The 25607-nt window shown below is 35.9% G+C and overlaps 1 protein-coding gene across 1 annotated transcript in view; it reads right to left on the bottom strand.

Annotated features, from left to right (window-relative positions):
- LOC123542229 (uncharacterized) overlaps positions 1 to 18420 on the bottom strand; it is a 34432-nt gene extending 16012 nt beyond the window's left edge. Inside the window, exons 1-5 of the mRNA XM_053525981.1 lie at positions 18168 to 18420; positions 16127 to 16265; positions 14665 to 15443; positions 6365 to 6450; positions 5852 to 5926 (exon numbers count right to left, since the gene is read on the bottom strand). The gene's annotated coding sequence lies outside the window, so the exon portion shown is untranslated. The remainder of the gene's footprint in view (positions 1 to 5851; positions 5927 to 6364; positions 6451 to 14664; positions 15444 to 16126; positions 16266 to 18167) is intronic.
- Positions 18421 to 25607: the final 7187 nt, after the last annotated feature.

Raw genomic sequence — 25607 nt, 5'->3', positions numbered from 1 at the left:
TACCCCCACCATACGGTCTTGTCACAGAAGAATGGCAACCATAAGAAATCTTAAAAATACTTAGTCTTTGGAGTACTGTATCCTGGGCTTCCACATATAAGTAATACTAGTATAATACTAGTATAGTAATACTAGTAAATATAAAAAATCTCTAATATTAGAGATACACTAAAAGTGAATACAAAAAAATGTCTTACCGACCCATGTTACCACAGAAAAATGTATTTACTTTTTACATAGGACTTTAAATAAAAAAGATAGAAAAATACCTAAAATATTGAAAATCTAAAAATAGGATTTCCAAAAATAGACTAATTCCTGGAATTTAAGGGGAAGAAACTCAGTACAAAAGTTAAAAAAAGGTTACTTCCCTTTGGCTCTAAGCCAATCAGAATGAGATATACCGGTAGTGAAAATACATCAAAATTAACCTTAAATTCTAGGTAAAAGGGGACACAATTCAAGAAAAAGTGGTGTCAGAGTTATGCACCTTGTGTCACATGATGTGGGTGATGAGGTGGAACATCTATTTTAAGTCTGAATCAAATCCATTCAGTAGTAAGTGAGATATAGTGAAAATACATCAAAATTAACCTTAAAGTCTAAGTAAAAAGGGGCATAATTCCTGAAAACTTGGTGTCAGAGTTATGCACCTTGTGTCACATGATGTGGGTGATGAGGTGGAACATCTATTTTAAGTTTGAATCAAATCCATTTGGTAATAACTGAGATATAGTGAAAATACATCAAAATCAACCTTAAATTTAAAGTAAAAGGGGACTTAATTCATAAAAAATTTATGTCAGAGTTAAGCACCTTGGGTCACATGATCTGGGTGATGAGGTGGAACAACTATTTTAAGTTTGAATCAAATCCATTTAGTAATAACTGAGATATAGCGAAAATACAACAAAATTAACCTTAAATTCTAAGTAAAAGGGGACATAATTCATGAAAACTTGGTGTCAGAGTTATGCACCTTGTGTCACATGATGTGGGCACATGATGTGGGTGATGAGGTGGAACATCTATTTTAAGTTTGAATCAAATCCATTCAGTAGTAACTGAGATATAGTGAAAATACATCAAAATCAACCTTAAATTCTAAGTAAAAAGAGGCATAATTCATAAAAAATTGGTGTCAGAGTTATGCACCTTGTGTCACATGATGTGGGTGATGAGGTGGAACATTTATTTTAAGTTTGAATCAAATCCATTTAGTAATAACTGAGATATAGTGAAAATACAACAAAATTAACCTTAAATTCTTAGTAAAAGGGGACATAATTCATGAAAACTTGGTGTCAGAGTTATGCACCTTGTGTCACATGATGTGGGTGATAAGGTGGAACATGTATTTTAAGTTTGAATCAAATCCATTTGGTAATAACTGAGATAATAGATTTCAGGACGGGATGGGACGCAACAAAACTGACTCCTATATACCCCCCTCAAACATGTTTGGTGGGGGTATAAATACACTATCTTCCAATGTATTGTTCAAATTTAAAGATTCAAATGATGTTGAGGTTGAAATACCACCAGAGGAATATAGTGAGCTAGATTTTGTTACAGTTGGTGACTCATAGTGAGGACAAATCCATGTAACACTACTTTCAGACAAACAATGCAATCTCGTTAGTCCTCAAGCACTCAGTGTGGCCCCACATATCACAACTGTCACAGCATATACTAGGGTCTGTATTTTTCACTGCTTTTTTACACATAAGACAGGGATATTTTGGTGTGCGGGGTCCTGGATTCGGGTGACAGTCAGATGAATTCATAATAAGAAGTAGGCACAGGTAAGTTAAACATGTCTTTCCAGTATACGAGGCATTCTTGATACATAAAAGTCTAAGGCGATTGGACAGGAAAACACTAACATGCTGGTTGGAATCAATTATATTTCTTACAGCAATAATAGTCAGGTCATTACCACTATCTGTAATTTCACAAGTTTTATGAAGATTAAGAATACAACAAAGGGAAGCTACAAGACCAATTGCCACTGCAGGGACTTTGGATTCCCACATTTTGTTCAACGGACGTTTACAATGCTAACTTCCAGTTCATTCGGAAGACTTCTAATTCTTCCGTTTGTGGCTATGGTCCAACTTCAGGAACTGAATTTATCACACTATAGTTTATACACTTGTTAATACTAAATCAAAAACACAATATTGATGTTCCCCTTCTCAATGATGCTTATATTTTCTCCACAAAATCGCTTAATATTTGTAAACGATCAAATTCCTGTACGCCTAAAAAATAAACATGTCTGCCCTCGACAACGCATGCGCAACAGAGATATTTACTGAGATAAATCCATTTTTATTAAAATTAGGGGAGGTAATCATGCATTGGTATATGCATGTAGAAGATACAGAGTACAAACCTATACAACAATATATTAGTAAAGTATTCATATCGATAAATGTTCAATCAAGAGTTATCTAATATGACTATTTCTTACCATGGAAGACATAAATAGCGTTTCAAACCAATATCATTAGAAGCTGCTAAGGTGTATTCATTTAGATAAAAAATAAAGGGAGGTAATTTGTCATAAATACAGTCAATATGTATCTTCACTGATTGTCCAAGTCCATCTGTTGACATAAATGAAATTTCAGATCAGTATCTTCATTAGTAATGTGATATACCCATTTTAATTTGAAATAAAGGGAGGTTATTTGACATAAAATCAGTCCATAGTTATCATTGTCTCAGTCCAACTAATGACAATAATGAAATTTCAAATAAGTCCTATAAGTACTTACTGATATAAATCCATTTTGATTACAATCAGGGGAGGTAATAAGATATAAAATAACTCTGGAACCTACGTTTGGATCTGACAGATTCGTCATGGAATCCAAGATTTATTGTTGTTGAAGATATTTTGGAAGTTTGCATCAAATCAAACCATAAATGAAGTCTCTATATGGCTGCAAAAGCCAAAATAGCAAATTTTGGACCTTTAAGGGGCCATAACTCTGGAACCCATGACTGAATCTGGCCAGTTCAAGAAAGGAGCCAAGATCTTGTGGTGATACAAGTTGTGTGCAAGTTTGGTTAAAATCAAATTAAAAAAGAAGCTGCTATTGTGCAGACAAGGTCAAAATAGTTAATTTTGGCCCTTTCAGGGGCCATAACTCTGGAACCCATAACGGGATCTGGCCAGTTCTGGTGATACAAGTTGTGTGTAAGTTTGGTTAAAATAAAATCATAAATGAAACCACTATTGTGCAGACAAGAAATTGTTGATGCACAAAAATAGCAAATTCTGGCCCTTTAAGGGGCAATAACTCTAGAACCTGTGATGGGATTTGTGCAGTTTTCGAAAGAACCGAGATATCATGTCAATATAAGTTTTGTACAAGTTTGATCAAAATTGCTTGCAAAATGTGGTCTCTATCCTGTTCACAAGAAATTGTGGACGGATGGACGACAGAAGGGACAGGAACCAAGACCTTATGGTGATACAAGTTGTGTGCAAGTTTGGTTAAAATCAAATCATAAATGAAGCTGCTATTGTGCAGACAAGGTCAAAATAGCTAATTCTGGCCCTTTAAGGGGCCATAACTCTGGAACCCATAATGGGATCTGGCCAGTTCAAGAAAGGAACCAAGATCTTATGGAGATACAATTGTGTGCAAGTTTGGTTAAAACTAGAGCTATCACTAAAGGTGATGAATGTACCCCCCGCATGCACTGACACAGTACATTGCAATTTGAAGCACACAAGATGGCATAATTATGTGGACTGTATGTATATAGACTGTATGTATACAGTATAGTAACAAAAAACAAAGTCCCATAACTATGCAGAATATTTATCTAAAAGAATGTAACATGCACCATGCACAACTAGGGTTGGTACTGATCACTTGTGTGAAGTTTCATTAAATTGTGTCAAGGGGATGAGGAGAGATGGTGCGCACAAGATTGTGTCTATGTATATAGTATAGTAACAAAAATAAAGTCCCATAACTCTGCAAAAATTTTTTCTAAAAGAACCTAATATGCCCCATGCACAACTACTGTTGGTACTGATCAGTTGTGTGAAGTTTCATTAAATTGTGTCAAGGGGATGAGGAGAGATGGTGCGCACAAGATTGTGTCTATGTATATAGTATAGTAACAAAAATAAAGTCCCATAACTCTGCAAAATTTTTTTCTAAAAGAACCTAATATGCCCCATGCACAACTACTGTTGGTACTGATCAGTTGTGTGAAGTTTCATTAAATTGTGTCAAGGGGATGAGGAGAGATGGTGCGCACAAGATTGTGTCTATGTATATAGTATAGTAACAAAAAAAACAAAGTCCCATAACTCTGCAAAAAATTTTTCTAAAAGAACCTAACATGCTCCATGCACAACTACTGTTGGTACTGATCACTTGTGTGAAGTTTCATTAAATTCTGTCAAAATATTATTATTATTATTATTATTATAAAAATGATAAACTAAAAGTAAAAAAAATAATAGAGCCACAGTTGACCTCTGTTGCTGACCTTGATTATATGTATGACATACTGAATCATAAATGGTAATAAATGTGTTTTGTATAAACCAGTAGCCCATAAAAGGGGCCAAGTGCCACCATTTAGATAAAGTTGGAAGAAGATCTATAATGATGCTACAGACCAAGTTTCATGAAGATCCACCAAACAGTTGAGGAGAAGAAATCACTTAACCACTTTTCTTTTTTTAGCTCTAGCGACCCTAAAGGGGATATGGATCTTATTTGAACAAACTTGAGAGAGGACCTTATAAAGATGCTACAGACCAAGTTTTGATGAAGAGCCATCAAGCCGTTAATGAAAAGATATTTCTATTTTTAGCTTTAGTGGTCCCCTAAAAAGGGCCTAGCACCTCATCCCCATTTGAACAAATGTGGGTGAGGACCCCATCATGATGGTAAAGATCTGTCAAGCAGTACATGAGAAGAAGTCTTTTAAATGCATTTCTATCTTAAGCTCTGTATGGGTTGGGATGATTTGGGAGACTGGGGGGGTAATGTGGTTGGGAGCTTGAAAGAATTTAGTAGTGGGTCACCCAAGGAACACTTCCGAGGACTTATTTCTAAATCGTACCAGCAGTGTTTGGGCAAAAAAGATTTTAAAGCCTTTCCTTTTGGTTGCCATGGCAACAAAACTTCTCAAAGGCTGACTTAGATTTGAAGGAATCTGAAATGTGACAATCAAAGGAACATTCTTGGGAGGTATGATTGAAATTGGCTTCAGGTGTCATAGATGTTCTTTAAAGAAATTATACAGAACATAAATTTCAGTACCTGCAAAATTCATTTGAGTTGAACCTAGATCCAGAGATAATGCTAACCTGGCTGTCCCCAAACCACGCATAGAATTCTTTTGCAAATCCCTATCATACTCTGGACCTGTAACCTGGAATTCTATTCCAGCATATATACGAAATTCAGATTCACTTCAAAAACTCATACCTTCAATGGAAGTACTCTCAGGCTGGGACCACCAATTTTGATATGTAATTTCATGGTTAAGCAAAATTTTCTTAAGTTTGTAATATATATGTATATATGCATGCCTTTGCTGTTTCTTTTATTATCTTCTTGTGTTTTATGCTACATTTGTTCATTATTAAACTTTCTTTTTCAGGTTTGTTTCTCAGCTGTATAGCTGTATATTTATCAATCATTACTGTTCTCTGATTTGTAAATTTTGTAATTAAGTATTTTTTGTTTGATAATGTGGACCATATTGAAAATTGGTTAAACACCAAATATGTTATCCACGTAAAATAAAGTCATTATTATTATTATTATTACTTTAGAACAAAATAAAAACTGACAAGGAATAATACCTTTTGCTTTGGTGTTCGCAGCTCAAACCTTTCGCCTCATGGAAATATGAACATGTATTGTTAACTTCTAACCCTCTGAAATACAAGAACAGAGGAGTAAATCTATAACTGGATAATAACAATCTATATTTAAATCCAGATTTAGCAATAGACAAGAACAAAATACATTTTGTTGCTGGGGAACTAGTTACAACCATTGTTTGCAGCCAGATTATATTCTCAGGATTTTCAGCAACATGTAGTATGCTAGACTTTCCAAAAATACTTTGGTTTTAGAATTGCCAAAAACACTTTGTAAACACTATTTCAAAATTAACTAATATAGCTGCATAATTACAAATGTGTGTCTTTCAGCAACATACATTACGTCATATATATAATGACGTCACTTTTAATTAGTTTAGAACACCAAATAGGAAAATTGCACTGCAGTGAAAAATATTTCTGAAACACCATATATTTCTCTGAAAAATTCATATTCTGATTAATGAAGTCATGAAATAATCAACCTACCTAAGTTTCTGGTATTTGTCTTCTTCAGAGTTCCATATGAATTTTACCCTTTTCACAACAAAGTATCGGATCAGATTTTCATCCCTCTGAAAATAAGACAGAAGTATATTTTTTGTAACAAAATACTGATTTTTAAGTATTCACTTGAATAATTTCTATGCAAAAAAAAACAACAGTTTTTTAAAAAGTCTGATAATTCACCAATCCAAATCTATGCGACAGTAAAAAGTGGCTAAGTATTTTTTCTTTAGTTTTTCTTCATTTTGAATGTTTCTAAGTTTCTAACATTTAACGAAAATGACAGAAAATTGATGACATGTTGGATGTACTGGAAACCCAAGGCAAAGACAACTAACAGAAGCTCCCGATCAAGACTGCAGATATTCCCCTCTGTCAAGATTTTTTAGTTATACAACGCTAATGGTCTATTTGAAAATGACCGTAAATGGTCTAATAGTACGTATTTGAAAATGACCCAGATTCACCATAATGGCAAAAGTGTTAAATACCTTTTTAGGTCAATCAGTGTTTGTATATAGCTTTAAAAGTAAAGACAACAAGAGCTGTCCGTAAGACAGCCAATGCTTGACTATTCGAATTGTTGTCCCAGAAGCAGGAAAATGTTACCTCAAAAGTTATGATATTATTATGCGGCGATTTGCACTACATTAAAAATAAATCAAGTCCAGTGTAGTTTATCTGTTTTAATTTAATAAAGTTTCAATATTTTAACACAACAGAAATTTATCTGGTTCACCAGCAATGTGTTGGAACACCAAACACAAATTCAAACACTAAAGTTCATGTGGAACACCACAAATAAAAATAGTAAAGTTAATCTTTATGAAGGAACACCTTCTACTTTGACATCTAAGAGTAAAGTGCAAGAATATGCTATTTTAAATTAAGAAACATCATGTTAAAATATATGAAGGATTCTCATTGGTTATGTGAAATGACATGTGACATATTTACACATATGGCTTGAGTAATTACTTAGTTATCATGTAACACAATATTTGGCAGGTACTTAATGATTAAACAGAAGAACAGGAAAAACAACACAAAGCATTTTTACAAGTTGACAGCTTGGCTTCCTGGCTTAACAATCTTTTTGAGACTTTGAGAGTCAGCTTAACATATTCTGACACTCAAGTAATTCCCTATAGTAAAAGAAAATGAAAATTTCCAATGACTGAAATAAACATAAGAATTTACAAAAACTAATTATTAAATCAACTCTAACTTTAAAAGACAAACAGTTTGATACTAAACATGTCAGTATTCTATAAATATAAATATTATTTTAAATTTTATAAAAAATGCATTGTATAAAAAAAATGACAAATATTTGCTTCATAATAACTTCCCCCTGCTTCTTTTACTGTGGTCCCCAAAGTCAAATAAAATATTGAATATGAAATACAATTATGTATCAGTTCCAGTCACTAATTTTTTTTTTCAAAATTCTATGAGTTCCAAAGTCACAGCCCATAAGGGCCTGAAGGAGCTATGTAGAAAGGTCTAATGAATTCTTCTTTTGAGGTACATGCAACAGTGAAGTGGTCCTGTTGGTCACAGAGCTTGCATGTTATTCCAATGGAAGGGCACTCATTCTGGGTGTGACTTATGTTACCAGTGCATCGTGTGCAGGCATACAGGAAGATGGAATTTCCTTTACTTTTATCTGTTTTATTTAATTTTATGATTTCATCTGCCAGGCTTTTTATTTCTCTTTCACAAGCCCAAACTATTTTCTCTAGTCCTTTAATTTTATCACACTGATTTTCTGCGATGGTTTCAAGGTGATTGTTCTGTATGTTTAACATGGCAACAACACGTTTTGAAGTATTGATGGTTTCTTCCAGCACTGAGCATTGATCTGTGATTTTAGAATGTTCAGTTAGTAAGGTGTCTTTACTTAGTTCCATTTCTTTCATCTGATCGCGTAATTTTGTGATGAGTTCAGACTGGATTTTAGACTTGTGAGTCAGATATTTGTTCTCATCCTCTAGAGACCTAATCATTTGGTTTTTGGATACATTTTCCTGTTGAATCGTCAACACAACTGATTTGACATCTTCTGCTTTAGCTGAGATATTCTCCAAATGGAATCTTGCTAATGAATTGAAACACTGTTTTTGTAGTTCTAAATCCTCCATTTGGTAGAAAGGAAGGTTTTCAGCATCCTTTCTGTTCAGGAATGCTGTCATTCTGGCAGTGTCCCTTAATTTCTTTTGTTTCTGAACAAGTGATGGTGACCTATAGTGCACACTGGTGTGATGCGGTTGTTGTGACTGCTGAAGTATCCTGTAGTTCTGATTGATAGGAGATAAGTAGATCCAGTTCCCATGTTTATGAGTTCTTCTGGTAAATCCAAACATATTTCCTTGCATTTTCATTTCAAGTTCACTTTAAAGTTTAGTAAAATATTTTCTTGTAGATGTGGGGAATATAAGATGAGTAACTCACTTGGCTGATGTCCTCAGAGGTACCAGGAAAGTCAGATGAGCTAAAAAGTCATCTGGCCGGTTTCTCCACCAAACTATTATGCGGCGATTTGCACTACATTAAAAATAAATCAAGTCCAGTGTAGTTTATCTGTTTTAATTTAATAAAGTTTCAATATTTTAACACAACAGAAATTTATCTGGTTCACCAGCAATGTGTTGGAACACCAATCACAAATTCAAACACTAAAGTTCGGGATCCGGTCAAAATCCCCTGCGGACAAAACCCCCTTCGCTCATTTTTGCATAGGTGGACAAAACCCCCTTCATGTTTTTTACAAGGAGGACAAAAACCCCTTCGCTTAATTTTACAAGGAGGACAAAACCCCCTTCGCATTTTTTACAAGGAGGACAAAACCCCCTTCGCATTTTTCTACAAGGACAACCCCCTTTATTTTTTTTATAAGGAATCAAAAGGGCAAACAAAAAGAGATGTCTTGAACATAATTATAATTAATATTTATAATAATGATAATTGATTTAATTATTCTATAATATACAATTATTTTAGTTGGTTCCATAATAACTTTGAAATTAATCAGACTATACATATACAATTATTTTAGTTTGTTGAAAAAAGTGTTGAATATCTCTTAATTAATTGACCTGATAATTTGTTAATTGTATGTTTTTCTCATCAAACTGTTAAGTAATTTGTTAAATAACTCTCAGATATTTTGATTAGTTACATAATTATTATCATATAATTTGTCCTTTTGATTCTAGGATGAAGGGGGTTTTGTCCTCCCTGTAAAAAACGCGAAGGGGGTTTTGTCCTCCTTGTAAAATTAAGAGAAGGGGTTTTTGTCCTCCTTTTAAAAAACATGAAGGGGGTTTTGTCCGCCTATGCAAAAATGAGCGAAGGGGGTTTTGTCCGCAGGGGATTTTGTCCTACACTCCTAAAGTTCATGTGGAACACCACAAATAAAAATAGTAAAGTTAATCTTTATGAAGGAACACCTTCTACTTTGACATCTAAGAGTAAAGTGCAAGAATATAGGAGAGATCGTGTTTGCATACAAATTCTATTTTTAGAACTGATAAGACAGTGATCGGGTGGGCAGAAGCCGACCGTCCATGTTTTTTGTAAACAGTGATGTTTTTCTAACGGTCTAAACTTTCTTAAAACACAAATTACATAAATAATTTTTTGATCAATGGAAAGGTTATAAAACAAGCAATTTATTGATTACTTTTAATTGTTATTTCGAAATAAAATGGATTAATTATGAACGCTTAACTTACACTGTTTTTCTAAAGGTTGTGAAAATCACTACGCCGCTTTTAAAATTATATGTCATTTAAAACGTTTATTCATTGAAAAAAGATATTTGGATACAAAAATATGAAGATTGTTAGTATTTCAAATCTTTTTGAATTTTGAAAATCCATAAATGAGCAAAAAAGTTATTAAAAATTAAAAATTCTGATTCAATACGCAAACGGTGTTAAAATCATTTGTTTTGCCAACCACCAGATAAACAGATGTTAACGCGTGACGTCACGGCGATCTCTCCTATGCTATTTTAAATTAAGAAACATCATGTTAAAATATATGAAGGATTCTCATTGGTTATGTGAAATGACATGTGACATATTTACACATATGGCTTGAGTAATTACTTAGTTATCATGTAACACAATATTTGGCAGGTACTTAATGATTAAACAGAAGAACAGGAAAAACAACACAAAGCATTTTTACAAGTTGACAGCTTGGCTTCCTGGCTTAACAATCTTTTTGAGACTCTGAGAGTCAGCTTAACATATTCTGACACTTAAGTAATTCCCTATAGTAAAAGAAAATGAAAATTTCCAATGACTGAAATAAACATAAGAATTTACAAAAACTAATTATTAAATCAACTCTAACTTTAAAAGACAAACAGTTTGATACTAAACATGTCAGTATTCTATAAATATAAATATTATTTTAAATTTTATAAAAAATGTATTGTATAAAAAAAAAGACAAATATTTGCTTCATAATAATATCTATAGAGTTTCAATCCAGTATCTGCATTAGTTTTGGAGAGAGTGACTGCATGCAAAACTTAACAAGAAGTTTTATGTTCAAAAGGGGACATAATTTGACCAAAATATAGTTCAGGATATTGGACTTAATGCAATCAATTAGTTTTATAATCCCTAAGGCACATGTGAAGTTTCAATTAAATATTTGCATTTGTTCTGCAGATAGTAACTTGCACACAAAACTTTAACCAAAATTTTCTTAGTTTAAAAGGGGGCATAATTTGCCCAAAATACATGTCAAGGTCATGGGACTTGATCAAGTGAGGTTGGTAATTGATCTAGAAAAATAAAAAATAAGTTTCAAATCTATATGCCTTTAAGTATGTACTTGCATGTAAAACTTTTAACCAGGATTTTCTAAGTCCAAACAGGGCATAATTTGGCCAAAACGCAGGTCAGAGTTATGGTATTTGATGCTATCAGCTATTTCTATAACCCCGAAGACACATGTGAAGTTTCAATTCAATATCTGCATTAGTTTTGGAGATAGTAACTTGCATGTAAAACTTTAACAAGGATTTTTCTAAGTCCAAAAGTGGGCATAATTTGCCCTAAATACATGTCAGAGTTATGGGACTTGATCAAGTGAGGATAGTAATTGCTCCAGAAAAATAAAAAATAAGTTTCAAATATAAATGCCTTTAACCTTTAGCCTGCTGGCAGCAAGAGATTCTGCCTTTGCGACCATTGCAGACCAAGATCAGCCTGCACATCTGTGCAGGCTGATCATAGTCTGCACTGTTCGCTATTCAGTTAGTAAATTTTCAGTGAACACCACTTCGAATAATAAGTGGTACTGCCCAAATTGAATGATGGAACAGTTCATTTTAGGAATTTAGCAGGGTAAAGGTTAAGTAATAGCTGTATGTACTTGAACGCAAAACTTTAACCAGGATTTTTTAAGTCCAAAAGGGGCATAATTTGGCCAAAATGAAGTTATGGGACTGGATGCTATCAACTAGTTTCATAGCCCTGAAGACACATGTGAAGTTCCAATTCAATATCTGCATTAGTTTTGGAGATAATAACTTGCATGCAAAACTTTAACCAGGACTTTTTAACCAGGACTTTCTAAGTCCAAAAGGAAAGGGGGCATAATTTGCCCAAAATACATGACAGAGTATGGGACTTGACCCAGTGTGGTTGATAATTGATATAGTAAAGAAAATTCAAATCTATATGACTTTTAGTAATACAGTGAAACACCGCTCGCTCGAGCATCGATGACTCGAGCACCCAGGCTCACTCGAGCAATTCATGTAGCCCCGGCCGATTTCCTTCTATTTTCTATGTGAAATTACTATGGCTGGGTCGAGCATCGATAACTCGATCGCTCGAGCATGACACCTGGTCCCTGTGTATTGATTTACACTTTGTTGCTTCTGGCTAACTCGAGCAGAGGTGTCAAAATTTTTCGCAGCTTCGGCGATCAGAATGTATCGGTTAATTAAAAAATTTCGCATGCCGTGAAAATTGCGTTGTCTATTCTCCGACTACCTTAAATGTTTGTTTGTCGGTATATTTGATCTAATAATGAGATTAATTATTGATGAAAGGTTAAAGAAAAGTTTTATTGATCAAATATTGATCAATTACTGTTTGCTTTAGATTAAAGCAAGTACGTTATCACTTATTTAGGTATGAAGGTATTAAATCCCTCCGCTACTATTTTCTATATAAAATTAACAACTTATAACATATTTTTATCAAGATTTCTAGCCTTTCACTTCCTGCAAGGCTACCCTTGTCTTGAAGGTCTGTCTTTAGGCAATCAAAATATACCCAAAAAAATGGGGTTGACCATAATGCAGTGAAACCATAGTCACGTGACTGAGACACGTGATGAAAACGCTAATATTGCGTAGGTAGACATCAGGAAATACATACTTTCACTTTCATTTTACAAGGCAGCTTCAAATCAACTTTTGAAGCATATAACGTAGCTTAAAATCATCTGCGGACATTCCATTTTACAATCAAGCATCAATAAAGCTTATATCTGGCATGAAAATGGCATTTACTCGGCGGGAAAATTGCACTATATATTGATATGGACTACATTCGAGTGGACCACGGAGGCATATCCGGCTAATTGCCCCCTTCATGCCTATAAGAAATACCAAAGTTTTCAAAATCGTTCTGTTGCAGTCAGTTATTGTACGTAAGTCAATTGTCAACAATTTTGCCAACTTTCAGTTTGAAAGAATGGCTACTGTCGGAATTATGCCCCATTCAGACAGACAGTCCACACCTGCAAAAAACGTGTCAGGGGCATAGATAATGCCAATTTTTCATTAAATATAGTATCATACGGCCTTACTTTTCTTATGTCTATAATTCGTTTGCAAGAAACAGCTAGAAGAACACGAAAAATAATCGATTTCTGTCATTCTTACCTAAAATGGTGTCGCTGATGCAAAACTGAGATGTGGGGAATCACCTTAAAAATCAGAATTTTGCCTACTTTCCGAAAAAATCTCAAATTTGCCCAAAATATGCAAATGATATGCCATGTTTGTCTTAAAATGGTGCTTATTGCTCAATTCTGATCAGAAAGTACCAGTTTTACATCGGTTGAAGCAATTTTCACGAAGTGCGAATTTTTCATTTTAGGTATGAAGGTATTAAATCCCTCCGCTACTATTTTCTATATAAAATTAACAACTTATAACATATTTTTATCAAGATTTCTAGCCTTTCACTTCCTGCAAGGCTACCCTTGTCTTGAAGGTCTGTCTTTAGGCAATCAAAATATACCCAAAAAATATAGGGTTGACCATAATGCAGTGAAACCATGGTCACGTGACTGAGACACGTGATGAAAACGCTAATATTGCGTAGGTAGACATCAGGAAATACATACTTTCACTTTCATTTTACAAGGCAGCTTCAAATCAACTTTTGAAGCATATAACGTAGCTTAAAATCATCTGCGGACATTCCATTTTACAATCAAGCATCAATAAAGCTTATATCTGGCATGAAAATGGCCTTTACTAGGTGGGAAAATTGCACTATATATTGATATGGACTACACTCGAGTGGACCACGGAGGCATATCCGGCTAATTGCCCCCTTCATGCCTTTAATAACGTTTGTGATACGTTTTTTTAAATGTCACAGGTTTGTTATTATTATGCATCACCGTTTCCTCTGCAAATGGTCCCGATGACATTGATGAAATAAAATTTCATTTTTTTCTTCGTATACTGTTCAATGTTTGGGTCGCTCGGAAACCATGGATAACTCGAGCATTTTGCTCATCCCCTTGCGTCCTCAAGCGAGCGGTGTTTCACTGTAGCTATATATACTTGCACCCAGGATTTTCTAAAAACATAAAAAACTACCATCGTTCCATTTTTTACATCTGGGTTTGTTTAGCTTGTCAAAAATAACTATGAGAATTGATCCCCCAGGACGGTACCGACCGACCCTACTGGATTATCAACTAACTTCTCTTGCAAAATGTGTCTTATATTTACACCAAGATATATTATAAGTCACTGACGTATGTCAGTTTTTTGTAACCTTGAACTTCATGGAACGGCTCTGGGTTATGAACATGAAAGTCACCTTGATATGGTCAAAATTTGTTCCAAATTGTTTGGAAATTGGCCTTTGTCTTAGTCTTAGGAAGTTACATATAGGACAAAATTATGGAGTCTGACAGAATGCTGGATGGATGGAAAAGTGCCTGTGATCCTAATAATCTGTCCAGGAATTAGTAGGAAACTAACAAAACTGTAGCAGACTCACACAGAACAAAATACAATCACTTTTCAATCATATTCCTTCAAACTGTAACAACCACACCTGAGGTTTTTTAGCCACCTTCTCTCTTCTGTGTCTGTACTAAAACTCCTACAACCTGAAAATACAATTAATAAAACCCCCACTTCCTTCATGTTAGGTTATTGTAGCAACACAATTTATCAAATGTTTTGAGAAAGTATTTACAGGATATTTGGTTGTTTCAGTGCAAGTTCAAAATATCTTTCATCAACAGGACATCAGATACAATAGTTTTACAAGCAGTCACAAGCAAAAACTTAAGTTCTGATGTCCAAGAGTTAAAAGATATTTTGATGTAACACGTGAAACAAACAAATTTCCTTTTGTTCCATTTTATTTTTCTTTCCAAGTGTAGTATACATGTAGTATAATATTAAAAACATATTTTATATTAATTTTGTCACCATCTGACACAGACAAGTATATATGATAAAAATCAGCAGTCAGTCATTCTATAAAAATAAACATCTTTCATTCAAGGAAACCATCAAGGTGGTTTTAATTTATTTATAGATGACTGGACATGTAATATGTCCAAAATAGGCACCTATAAAGCTAGATTGTTATCCTGTGACCTTAACTGGTACTGGAATTTAGATTTTTTGTTCACTAGCTTAAAACCTAATTGCAAAATATCAAGTCCACTTATCATATTTTTGTATAACATCCTCTCGGAGCTTCCAGGTTATCATATCTCATTAACTTATGTCTGTTCTGTATCTTCATTGTTCTTTCCACCCAAGCTAAAATGTATAATAAATACATGAGCCAGCCTATAACACATCCAAAGTTCATTTTATTTATTCATTTTCAATCATATAGCAACTTTCCAGCTTTGATGGTGGATGAAAATCCTCTGTGCATTATTTCATCAAGAGCGGGCACCTGGGTAGAACCACTGACTTCCCTCAATCCAGCCGGATGACTTCCTCACATGAATTCAATGCTACGAATGAGGCTCAAACCAACATCGACGTGAGGCAAGTGATCTGAAGTCAGCAACCTTAACAACTCGGCCATGGAAACCCCTACATTCTAAGTTCAGAATATATCAAGAATATTCAGGGGTGTTTAATTAGAGTGTTGATGCTTTATTTGGCTATTACTGAAAGGACTATTATGACACTTGACACTTCAGCACTTACTGACCCTTAAATTCCATTTGCGTTATAACCTTTAGCCTGCTGGCGGCAAGTGAATCTGCCTTTGCGACCAGTGCAGTATATTTGCATACACTGACAAAAGCTCTGGAGGTTTCACATCAGTCTGATCCAAAACCACCTTCTTGCTTGGCATTTCAGCAGCAGAATGTTTCCATTCAGCATAATGCAGGAAGGAGAGGTGACCAAGCTTTTTGGCAGTGCAGACATACATTACATTGCCTGATTAGGTGCTGGAGATCTAACAAAAATGCTTTACAAGTTACCTGATATTAGAGCTTCAACCACTGAATGCTTTGCTGGACACACACTTTCTGTCTTGTGAGGTACCTGGTCTGTTCTGGTGAAGGTACAGGATGCCAGTGGTACAGGTCTGATGTTCTATGTTCATCAATATTGATGTATCTGTAAATGGATGCTAATGAGAAGTCTATAATGGAAATTCTTCTGTATATAAGGCAGAGCAAAGCAGCTGTACGCACTGTGTATATATATTTTTTTTAATCTTTCTTCTTGACTGCTCCTTGGTACAATGTCAGACAGTTTCCCTTTCAGAATAACAATATGTCCTGTCTGAATTTCAAGACATGCATCCATCATATTTCATTACAAGTTCTACAGATTATTTACTCTGTTTCGAAAATATTGATCTCTCTATAGTATTTTTTCCATAATTTAAGAAAGTTATTTTGTAAACATGAAATTTTATATGTAGTAAGAAAATTGTACCTCAGGGATCAACTTAACTCTTTTGAGCACTTGCCCATAGGGTAATTTTTGGGGATCTTTCAAACATTTCAAATATTTCACTTGTCTGATGGGCAACTGAGTATGATTTTTTGCTTGCCCGCACTCCACTTTTACCTGCCCTGGGCAATAAGGTTGTTCTCAAGTTTTTTATCAGCAACAGCTTTCCATGTTCAGGCCCCTTGAGCTTTGATCTACTACCCTAAAAATATTATAGGCCTTATCACCCTACGAAGTTTTAAGGTTCTAGGTCAAATGGTTCTCGTTATTGAAAAAAATTAAGTGTGACAGAGAGATGGACCCTGTGATGTTGACCTTTGATTGAGTGACCCCAAAAAACAATAGAGGTCATTTACTCTGCAAGTCCTATCACCCTATGAAATTTGAAGGTTCTAGGTCAAATGGTTCTCAAGTTACTGACAGGAAATGTATTTCACTATTCTAGCTGCTGTGACCTTGACCTTTAATAGAGTCACCCCAAAATCAATAAGGGTTAGGGTTAGTTATTCTACATGTCCAATCATCCTATGAAGTTTGAACATTCTTGGTCAAATGGTTCTCAAATTATTGATAGAAATGGTTTCCATGTTCAGGTCTCTGTGACCTTGACCTTGAACAGAGTGACTTGAAAATCAATAGGGGTCATCTGCTCTGCATGTCTAATCATCATATGAAGTTTCGACATTCTGGGTCAAGTGGTTCTCAAGTTACTGATTGGAAATGGTTTACCATTTTCAGGCTCCAGTGACCTTGACCTTTAATGGAGAGACCCCAAAAACAACTGGGGCTGTATACTCCATAAGCCTATCATCCTATGAAGTTTCAAGGTTCTAGGTCAAGTGGTTCCAGTTATTGGTAGGAAAACAATCTCTCCCCCTAAAGGTTTAGGAGTATATCACCAAAACACAGATATTTTTGATAAACAAACAACACTGTTACCAATACTTTACCTGACCATTACATGTTCTGCCATACTGTCTCGTACTTAAAATATTCTGAAAAAGTTGTCCCCCTTTGAAAATGAATGCTATTTGTAAAGAAATAAAAATAAACAACTGCTGAAAACTGTGTTCTATCTAGTTATGTGAAATTTCAACACTTGCACGCCATTGCAAATGCATCAAAACAAACATGTGTAACAGTTCTTTAAAAATGGTGAGTTTTAAAAAGGCATTTGACTGTCCGGAAGTGGGGCCCCTTTAGGCAATTGTTTTCCGGGTTTGTATCAGTTAATGACACTCATTTTGTACTTTTTGTAATGATAGCCTGAAAACAAGTGGGGTGAGTAGAATAGCTCTTGGAAGTGTCTAGGTTTACAGATCCACAACCTTACTCATTTGGCTTATTGGGATGACATATTTTATGATCTGATTTTTTTAGCAGTCATCCCTCAGCGGCAGTAAAAAGTTATCATGCTGTCCCGAAACATCATATTATTTGGACACTTCAATAGCTCTAACCTTTCTTCGATTCGTTGAAGTAAAATTAACAAAATATCTTTGGTGACATTTGTTTGTTCAAGTGGAAGATTGACAGTTTTGAGACGTTTTTCTGCTATACCTTTTATGAGCGTCTGGCGACCCAGATTGACTCCAGCTAGTTGTATCGCTATTTTTACGCATACTTCTCGTTGTCAATCCGAATCGTCAGTTTTGTTAGTAAGTATGGATTGTATTTTATTCATTTCAATCGCTGTCACCTTTCCATATAGCATATTTATCATAGAAATCAAGCTACAAAATATACGCGCGGACCTCAGCGCTTGTTTATCCGGACGTGACGTCATACCTGCTTTCACGTGCGGCAAACTGCATGCAAATTTTATTTGAGCCGCGCCATGTGAAAACCAACAGAGTAATTTGCGACAACATGAATCCAAACCAGCCTGCGATGATCCATGCTATTCTGTAGTTTCTCTAATTCCCATAGTCTTTGAAAGCAAATGTAACATGGGTCCTGCTGGTCTTGATCCATGCTGGTTGCAAGTTTACGCATTATGTGTTGGTTTTCTCATGGCGCGACTTTTTAAAGTTGGTGTAGAAACAGAAAAACATAAGTTACCGACATAGGTAACTAATAGCTCTATTTACCGACATTCAAGTCATTGTACCGGGCAGTTGCCATGGAGTATGAACTCACATGTGGAGGTGCTTTCTACCCATTTTTAGCTCGTAGTGACAAGATACAAGAAACTTTATTTTGAGTCGGTCTTTTAAATCTAGCAACATAATTGGCAATAAACTTAGGGTAATAATAATAACATATTATGGTGAGCTTTTGTGATCGCCCTAAACTCGTCCGTCGTCCTGTCTTCCGCTCGCCCTCAGCAATTACACACGTGAACACGATAGAGACCACACTTTGCAAACTTATTAACACAACTTGTATTGGCATAATTCCTTGGTTAGGCTACTTTTGAAAACAGGCCAGATCCCACCATGAGTTCCAGACTTATAAATGCCCCTTAAATGGCCAAAATTTGCTATAGGGCTTTGTAGAATACAGAGACTTCATTTATGGTTTGATTTCATACATACTTTCAAAATATCTTTTGGACTCCATGATGAATCTGTCAAATCCAGACATAGGTTCCGGAGTTATGACCCCTGATTGACCCCTGAAAGAGCCAAAATTTTACCCAATCTTATCAGTCAATCATCCAATCTGGTACTTGATCGAGGGTCAAAACTTTTCTTCAAGATCCATCTATATTGGTATCATTAAACTATAATATAAATTCAAACAAGAGATAATAAATATAAACTGCATGGTTGAATGTGCCAGCTAATTCGTGTCCAGTCTTAAAGGTGCTATTCGAACATATTCGTTGTTCGTGTTGCGACTCTAGGTCCAGACTTACAGCTTGGACTGCGAGCAGCCTTGCCAGGGACACCCGACATTTTATTTGAGGGCAATATTTTGAAGTGCCTTGCCACTGAAATATACTGCGATTTCACTCTGAAAAAAAATCTTTTATGTTGTTCTTGTCACTTCTCAGGGATAGTTTCTTCTTCTTTTTCTTCTTTTATAATAATGGCAAACGTTCAGTGATAAAACATTATAGCCATGCGTGTGTGTGCGCGCGCGCTACTCAGTCCCAGTACTCACTGGCAGTTGGTGATAAAAAAATGTGCAATACCTAAAGAGAACTTTAGCTCCCTGTCTTGATAAAAAAAATGTACACACATACATAGGCCTACTGCGTTGTTAATGTTTTAACAGAGTGAAAATATGTGTAAATTGAAAGACTCTCGCGCTCACGTGCTGTTAAAACAACTTTTTATATACGCGCATTTCACGGTAAAGCGTAAACGCATTATTGCCCCGAAACGGATAATTCAAAAGGAAATGACGTCAACGTTAAAGAACAACGCAGGTGTTTCCGCTTTAATGACGTTGAGGAATAATTTATTCTTTAATCCTAGAATAGCGATAACGAATGTTCATTTAATGTGTTGTAACAACTTTAGAATCCCCCGGGACACGTTGACCAGTACCCTCGCCCCACCGGGCTCGGGCACCAACCAGTCCCTCGGGATTCTGCCGATGTTAAAACACGAAAAAAACGCGTTATATAATACAAGTGCGAGGTTGGCTGGCTGTAAATGAAGTAGCACCCTAGGAATAAAAAAGGAGCAAAACACAACCGCTTCGCACTGATACATACGTATTTTCACATTAGCTGTTATGTCTTACGATGTGAGCGTCCGCTTCGAGTGCGGGATGTCGTGGGTTCGATCCCCGGCCGCGTCATACCAAAGACGTAAAAAATGGTACTAATAGCTTCCTCGCTTGGCGCTCAGCATTAAGAGGATAGTGCTAGGACTGGTCAGCCCGGTGTCAGTATAATGTGACTTGGTGGGGTATCATGCCACGTGTCTACGGCGTGATATTCCAGTGAGGCAGCACTATAAAGTTGGGCATTGTGCTCACTGCTACAAGTAGACACCGTCGTTTATATGACTGAAAAATTGTTGAAAAAGACGTTAAACCCAAACATACATGTCCTACGATGTGCAGTGATATATGGTTATACCACTGGTCATCCCATTGAAGTTAATCGATTTTGTTTTTTGCCCCAAAGAATTTCAGCCACACTGTATACTTATGAACCTGCAAGAAAAAAGTAGTGACGGGTACAACCTTTTGTAATCATGTGCTCTATAATTAGTTTTATTCCGTCTTCAAAAGAATGTACGACGTGTATTTAAGAAATAAAACTTTTTTACGGTGTTCATGCGAAATGAGGGACAGAATAGGATCAGCAAATCCATGAATCACGAATCCCGGAACAACTACGACGTCATCTAAGAACGTTGAAACTGAATAATTTGATTAAATGCCTATTTTTATACAATGATACATTCAATGGCGTTGTACATAATAATGATGATAATAGTAATTATAACAATATTAATAATAATGACAATAATAATAATAACAGCCTTATTGTAATAAACAGTCCTGATCGCACCCCTCCCCTTGAGGACATTTTACCCCTATTTTGTCAATACCAGTGCTTAAATCATCTGGTACGCCCAGACGGGCTGCACATAGAGGTTCAAACCTCCCGGTTAATGGTGCCATCATGTACTATTTAAGTGTGTTTATTAAACAAACCTTGGAGATATGAAATATTGAAATGTAAAACGTTTTACAAACAAAATATAAGAACTATCACCTGCTGTTTTCGCATGATAAACAGTTATCAAAAAATTAAAATGATGCCGCGAAATCTCTGAAATATAGTGTCTTAAGATTGTTTTCTTCGCTGATCACACTGCAGCTGTCATATTTACTTGTTGTTGCCATCATTGCCAGCCTCTGGTGCTGGCTGTAGTGTTTCAAATGTGTTGAACAGATCTGCGTGGCCTGGCGCTTGTTAACCATTACCCTGCTACATTTCTATTAATGAACTTGTCCATCCTTCAGTTTGGACAGTACCAGTAACTGTTTAAAGGGGTGCTTACCAAAAACATACTGATTGAATTGCGAGCAGTGCACATCATGATCAGACTGCACGTATGATCTACACTGGTCGCAAAGGCAGAATCACCTCGAGTTGTGACCTTGACCTTGAGCTGACATGGCTGACTCAAGGGTTCTGCACATCGTCTTGATGATGTCATCATTTGACCAAAGTTTCACGATTATCATCCTTCAAGGGGTTTAGGAGATGCAGAGCGGACACGAAATGGAAGGCTCAAAACTTTGATCTCGAGTGTGACCTTGACCTTGAGCCAACATGGCCGCCTCATGGGTTCTGCACATCGTCTTCATAAGGTGATCATTTGACCCAAGTTTCATGAAAATCCTTCAAGGGGTTTAGGAGATACAGAGCGGACACAAAATGTTATGGAAGGACGGAAGATGGAAGGACGGACGGAGACCATTCCTATAACCCCCTAACACTTTGGGGGTGTGGGAGGGGGCGGATTAACAAATTTGTTAGTTGACCACTAGGCAATACTAAATACCAAATATTTAAGGTCTGGGTCTTATGGCTCTGGACAAGATTTTTCCTATATAAGTCAATGTGAAACAAGGGACACCCTGGGCGTGGCATATATTGACCTCAAGGTCATGATTTGAACAATCTTGGTAGAGAACCACTACAGCTTGCCACATACTAAGACTAAGCTCCGGGCCTTAAAGTTTTTTCCCTATACAAGTCTATATTAACCATGTGCCCCGAGGGGCGGGGAAAGTTTTAACTCCAGGGAGATTATTTGAACGATCTTGGTAAAGTACATACCAAATATCAAAGCCCTAGGCCTTGTGGTTTTGTACAAGATGATTTTCAAAGTTTTCCCTATGAAAGTCTACATGAACAATGTGACTCCAAACACGAGGCCATACTTTATCCTAGGGAGTAATTTGAACAATCTTGGTAGAGGACTATTAGATGATGTTTCATACAAAATATCACAGCTCTAGGCCCTTTGGTTTTGTTAGAACTAAATCCATTCAATAATAACAGATATAGTGAAAATGCATCAAAATTAACCTGAAAGTCTAGGCAAAAGTGGGGGAGGTATCAATCGTGAAATACCGGTACCAGAGTTATGGACCTTGTGTCCTATGATATGGGTGGAACAACTATTTTAAGTTTGAATCAAATCTATTTAGTAATAACTGAGATAGATTAAAAGTGCATCAAAACTTAAACCTGAAATTCTAAATTCTATGTAAAAAGGGGAGATAATTCTTGAAATATTAGTGCAAGAGTTATGGCCCTTGAGTTGTATGATGTGAGTGATGATGTTAAAAGACCATTTCAAGTTTGAATCAAATCCATTTAGTAATAACCGAGACAGGAGTGAAAGTGCATCAAAACTTGAACCTGAAATTCTATGTAAAAGGGGGGCATAGCTAATGAAACTTTTGTACCAGAGTTATGGACCTTGTGTTATATGATGTAAGTGATAAAGTGGAACAACTATTTCACTCCATTTAGTAATAACTGAGATTGGTGAAAGTGCATGAAAACTTTAACCTGAAATTCTAAGTTAAAAGGGGAGATAATTAATAAAATATTGGTGTGAGTGTTATGGCCCTTATGCCAGATGATGTGGGTGTTAATAAGGAAACATTTTAAGTTTAAAGATAATCCATCAAGTAATTACAGAGATAAGGAGAAAAAAAGAGATAGTGTATAAAAAAAACTAACCAAGGAGGGGAAGTGGAAAGACCCCAACGCCAACCCCAGACCCAAGGGGAGTAGCATAGCTCTCCATATACTTTGTATAGTTCAGCTAAAATGAGACTTTTTAGATTAATTAATAACCAGAGCTGCTTTTGAGAAAGCACACGTCTCCCACAACTGCCTAATCATCAGAATAGTCAGTCGGTTTTCATAAACAAATGTACTGTTTACTCACTGCAAATATACTTTTGAAGAGTAGCAAGTGGGTCATGATGACCCTGGATCGCTCACCTGAGTAATATGAGCTACATGTTTCAAATGTCAAAATTATGTTTTTTAGAATTTGTCTGGAAGATTTTCCGATGTACAATCAAGTAACCCCTGGGGCGGGACCAGTTTTACCCCGGTGGTCATGATTTGAACAAGTTTGTAGATGTTTACTAGGCAATGTAACATATTAAATATCTAAGATCTAGGCCTTCTGGTTTATTTTTAGCAAATTTTGAAGATTTTTCTATGTACAGTCAAGTTACACCTGAGGCGGGGTCAATTTGAGCCTGGGGTCATAATTTGAACAACTTTAGTAGAGGTCTCATAGGCAATGCTACATGTCAAATATCTAAGCTCTAGGGCTTCTGGTTTTTGAGAAGATTTTTTAAGATTTTCCTATGTAAAATAAAGTGACCCCTGGTAGAAGTCTACTAGGCAATGCTACATGTGAAATATCTAACACCTAGGCATTCTGGTTTATTTTTAGAAATTTTTTGAAGATTTTCCTATGTAAAATCAAGTGACCCCAGAGCGGGATCAATTTTGACCCTGGGGGTCATGATTTGAACAAATTTTGGAGAGGTCCACTAGGCAATGCTACATATAAAATATCTTAGCTCTAGGCCTTCTGGTTTATTTTTAGAAATTTTTTGAAGATTTTCCTATGTAAAATCAAGTGACCCCCGAGGCAGGATCAATTTTGACCCCTGGGGTCAAAATTTGAACAAATTTTGTAGAGGTGTCCACTAGGCAATGTGAAGTGACCCCTGGGGTTTGGTCAATTTTGACCCAGGGGTGTCATGATTTGAACAAATTTTGTAGAGGTCCACTAGGCAATGCTACATGTGAAATATTTAAGCTTAAGGCCTTCTGGTTTATTTTTAGAAAGTTTTTGAAGATTTTCCTATGTAAAATCAAGTGACCCTGGGGCAGGGTCAATTTTGACCCTGGGGTCATGATTTGAACAACTTTAGTAGATGTCTACTAGGTAATGCTACATGTCAAATACCTAAGCTCTATAGGGCTTCTGGTTTTTGAGAAGAAGATTTTTTAAGATTTTCCTATGTAAAACTAGAGCTATCACTAAAGGTGATGAATGTACCCCCCCCCCCCCCACATGCACTGATACAGTACATTGCAATTTGACGCACACAAGACTAATTATGTGGACTGTATGTATATAGACTGTATGTATACAGTATAGTAACAAAAAACAAAGTCCCATAACTATGCAGAATATTTATCTAAAAGAATGTAACATGACCATGCACAACTAGGGTTGGTACTGATCACTTGTGTGAAGTTTCATTAAATTGTGTGCAAGGGTTTGGTAGATAAGGCACACACAAGATTGCATATGCAGACTGTATGTACATAGTATGTTAACAAGAAACAAAGTCCCGTAACTCTGCAATTTTTGTCGCTGAAAGAACCTAAACATGCCCCATGCACAACTACTGTTGTTACTGATCACTTGTGTGAAGTTTCATTAAATTGTGTCAAGAGGATGAGGAGAGATGGTGCGCACAAGATTGTGTCTATGTATATAGTATAGTAACAAAAAAACAAAAGTCCCATAACTCTGCAAATTTTTTTTCTGAAAGAACCTAACATGCCCCATGCACAACTACTGTTGGTACTGATCACTTGTGTGAAGTTTCATTAAATTGTGTCAAGGGGATGAGGAGAGATGGTGCGCACAAGATTGTGTCTATGAATACAGTATAGTAACAAAAAAACAAAAGTCCCATAACTCTGCAAATTTTTTTTCTGAAAGAACCTAACATGCCCCATGCACAACTACTGTTGGTACTGATCACTTGTGTGAAGTTTCATTAAATTGTGTCAAGGGGATGAGGAGAGATGGTGCGCACAAGATTGTGTCTATGTATATAGTATAGTAACAAAAAAACAAAGTCCCATAACTCTGCAATTTTTTTTTTCAAAAAGAACCTAACATGCCCCATGCACAACTACTGTTGGTACTGATCACTTGTGTGAAGTTTCATTAAATTCTGTCAAGGGGATGAGGAGAGATGGTGCGCACAAGATTGCGTCTACGGACAGATGGACAGACAGACAAC

This window comes from Mercenaria mercenaria, chromosome 16 (assembly GCF_021730395.1).
Source record: "Mercenaria mercenaria strain notata chromosome 16, MADL_Memer_1, whole genome shotgun sequence".
Lineage (NCBI taxonomy): Eukaryota > Metazoa > Mollusca > Bivalvia > Venerida > Veneridae > Mercenaria > Mercenaria mercenaria.
The sequence above is the reverse complement of the archived record's forward strand: the minus strand, read 5'-3'. Positions and strand labels throughout refer to the sequence as shown.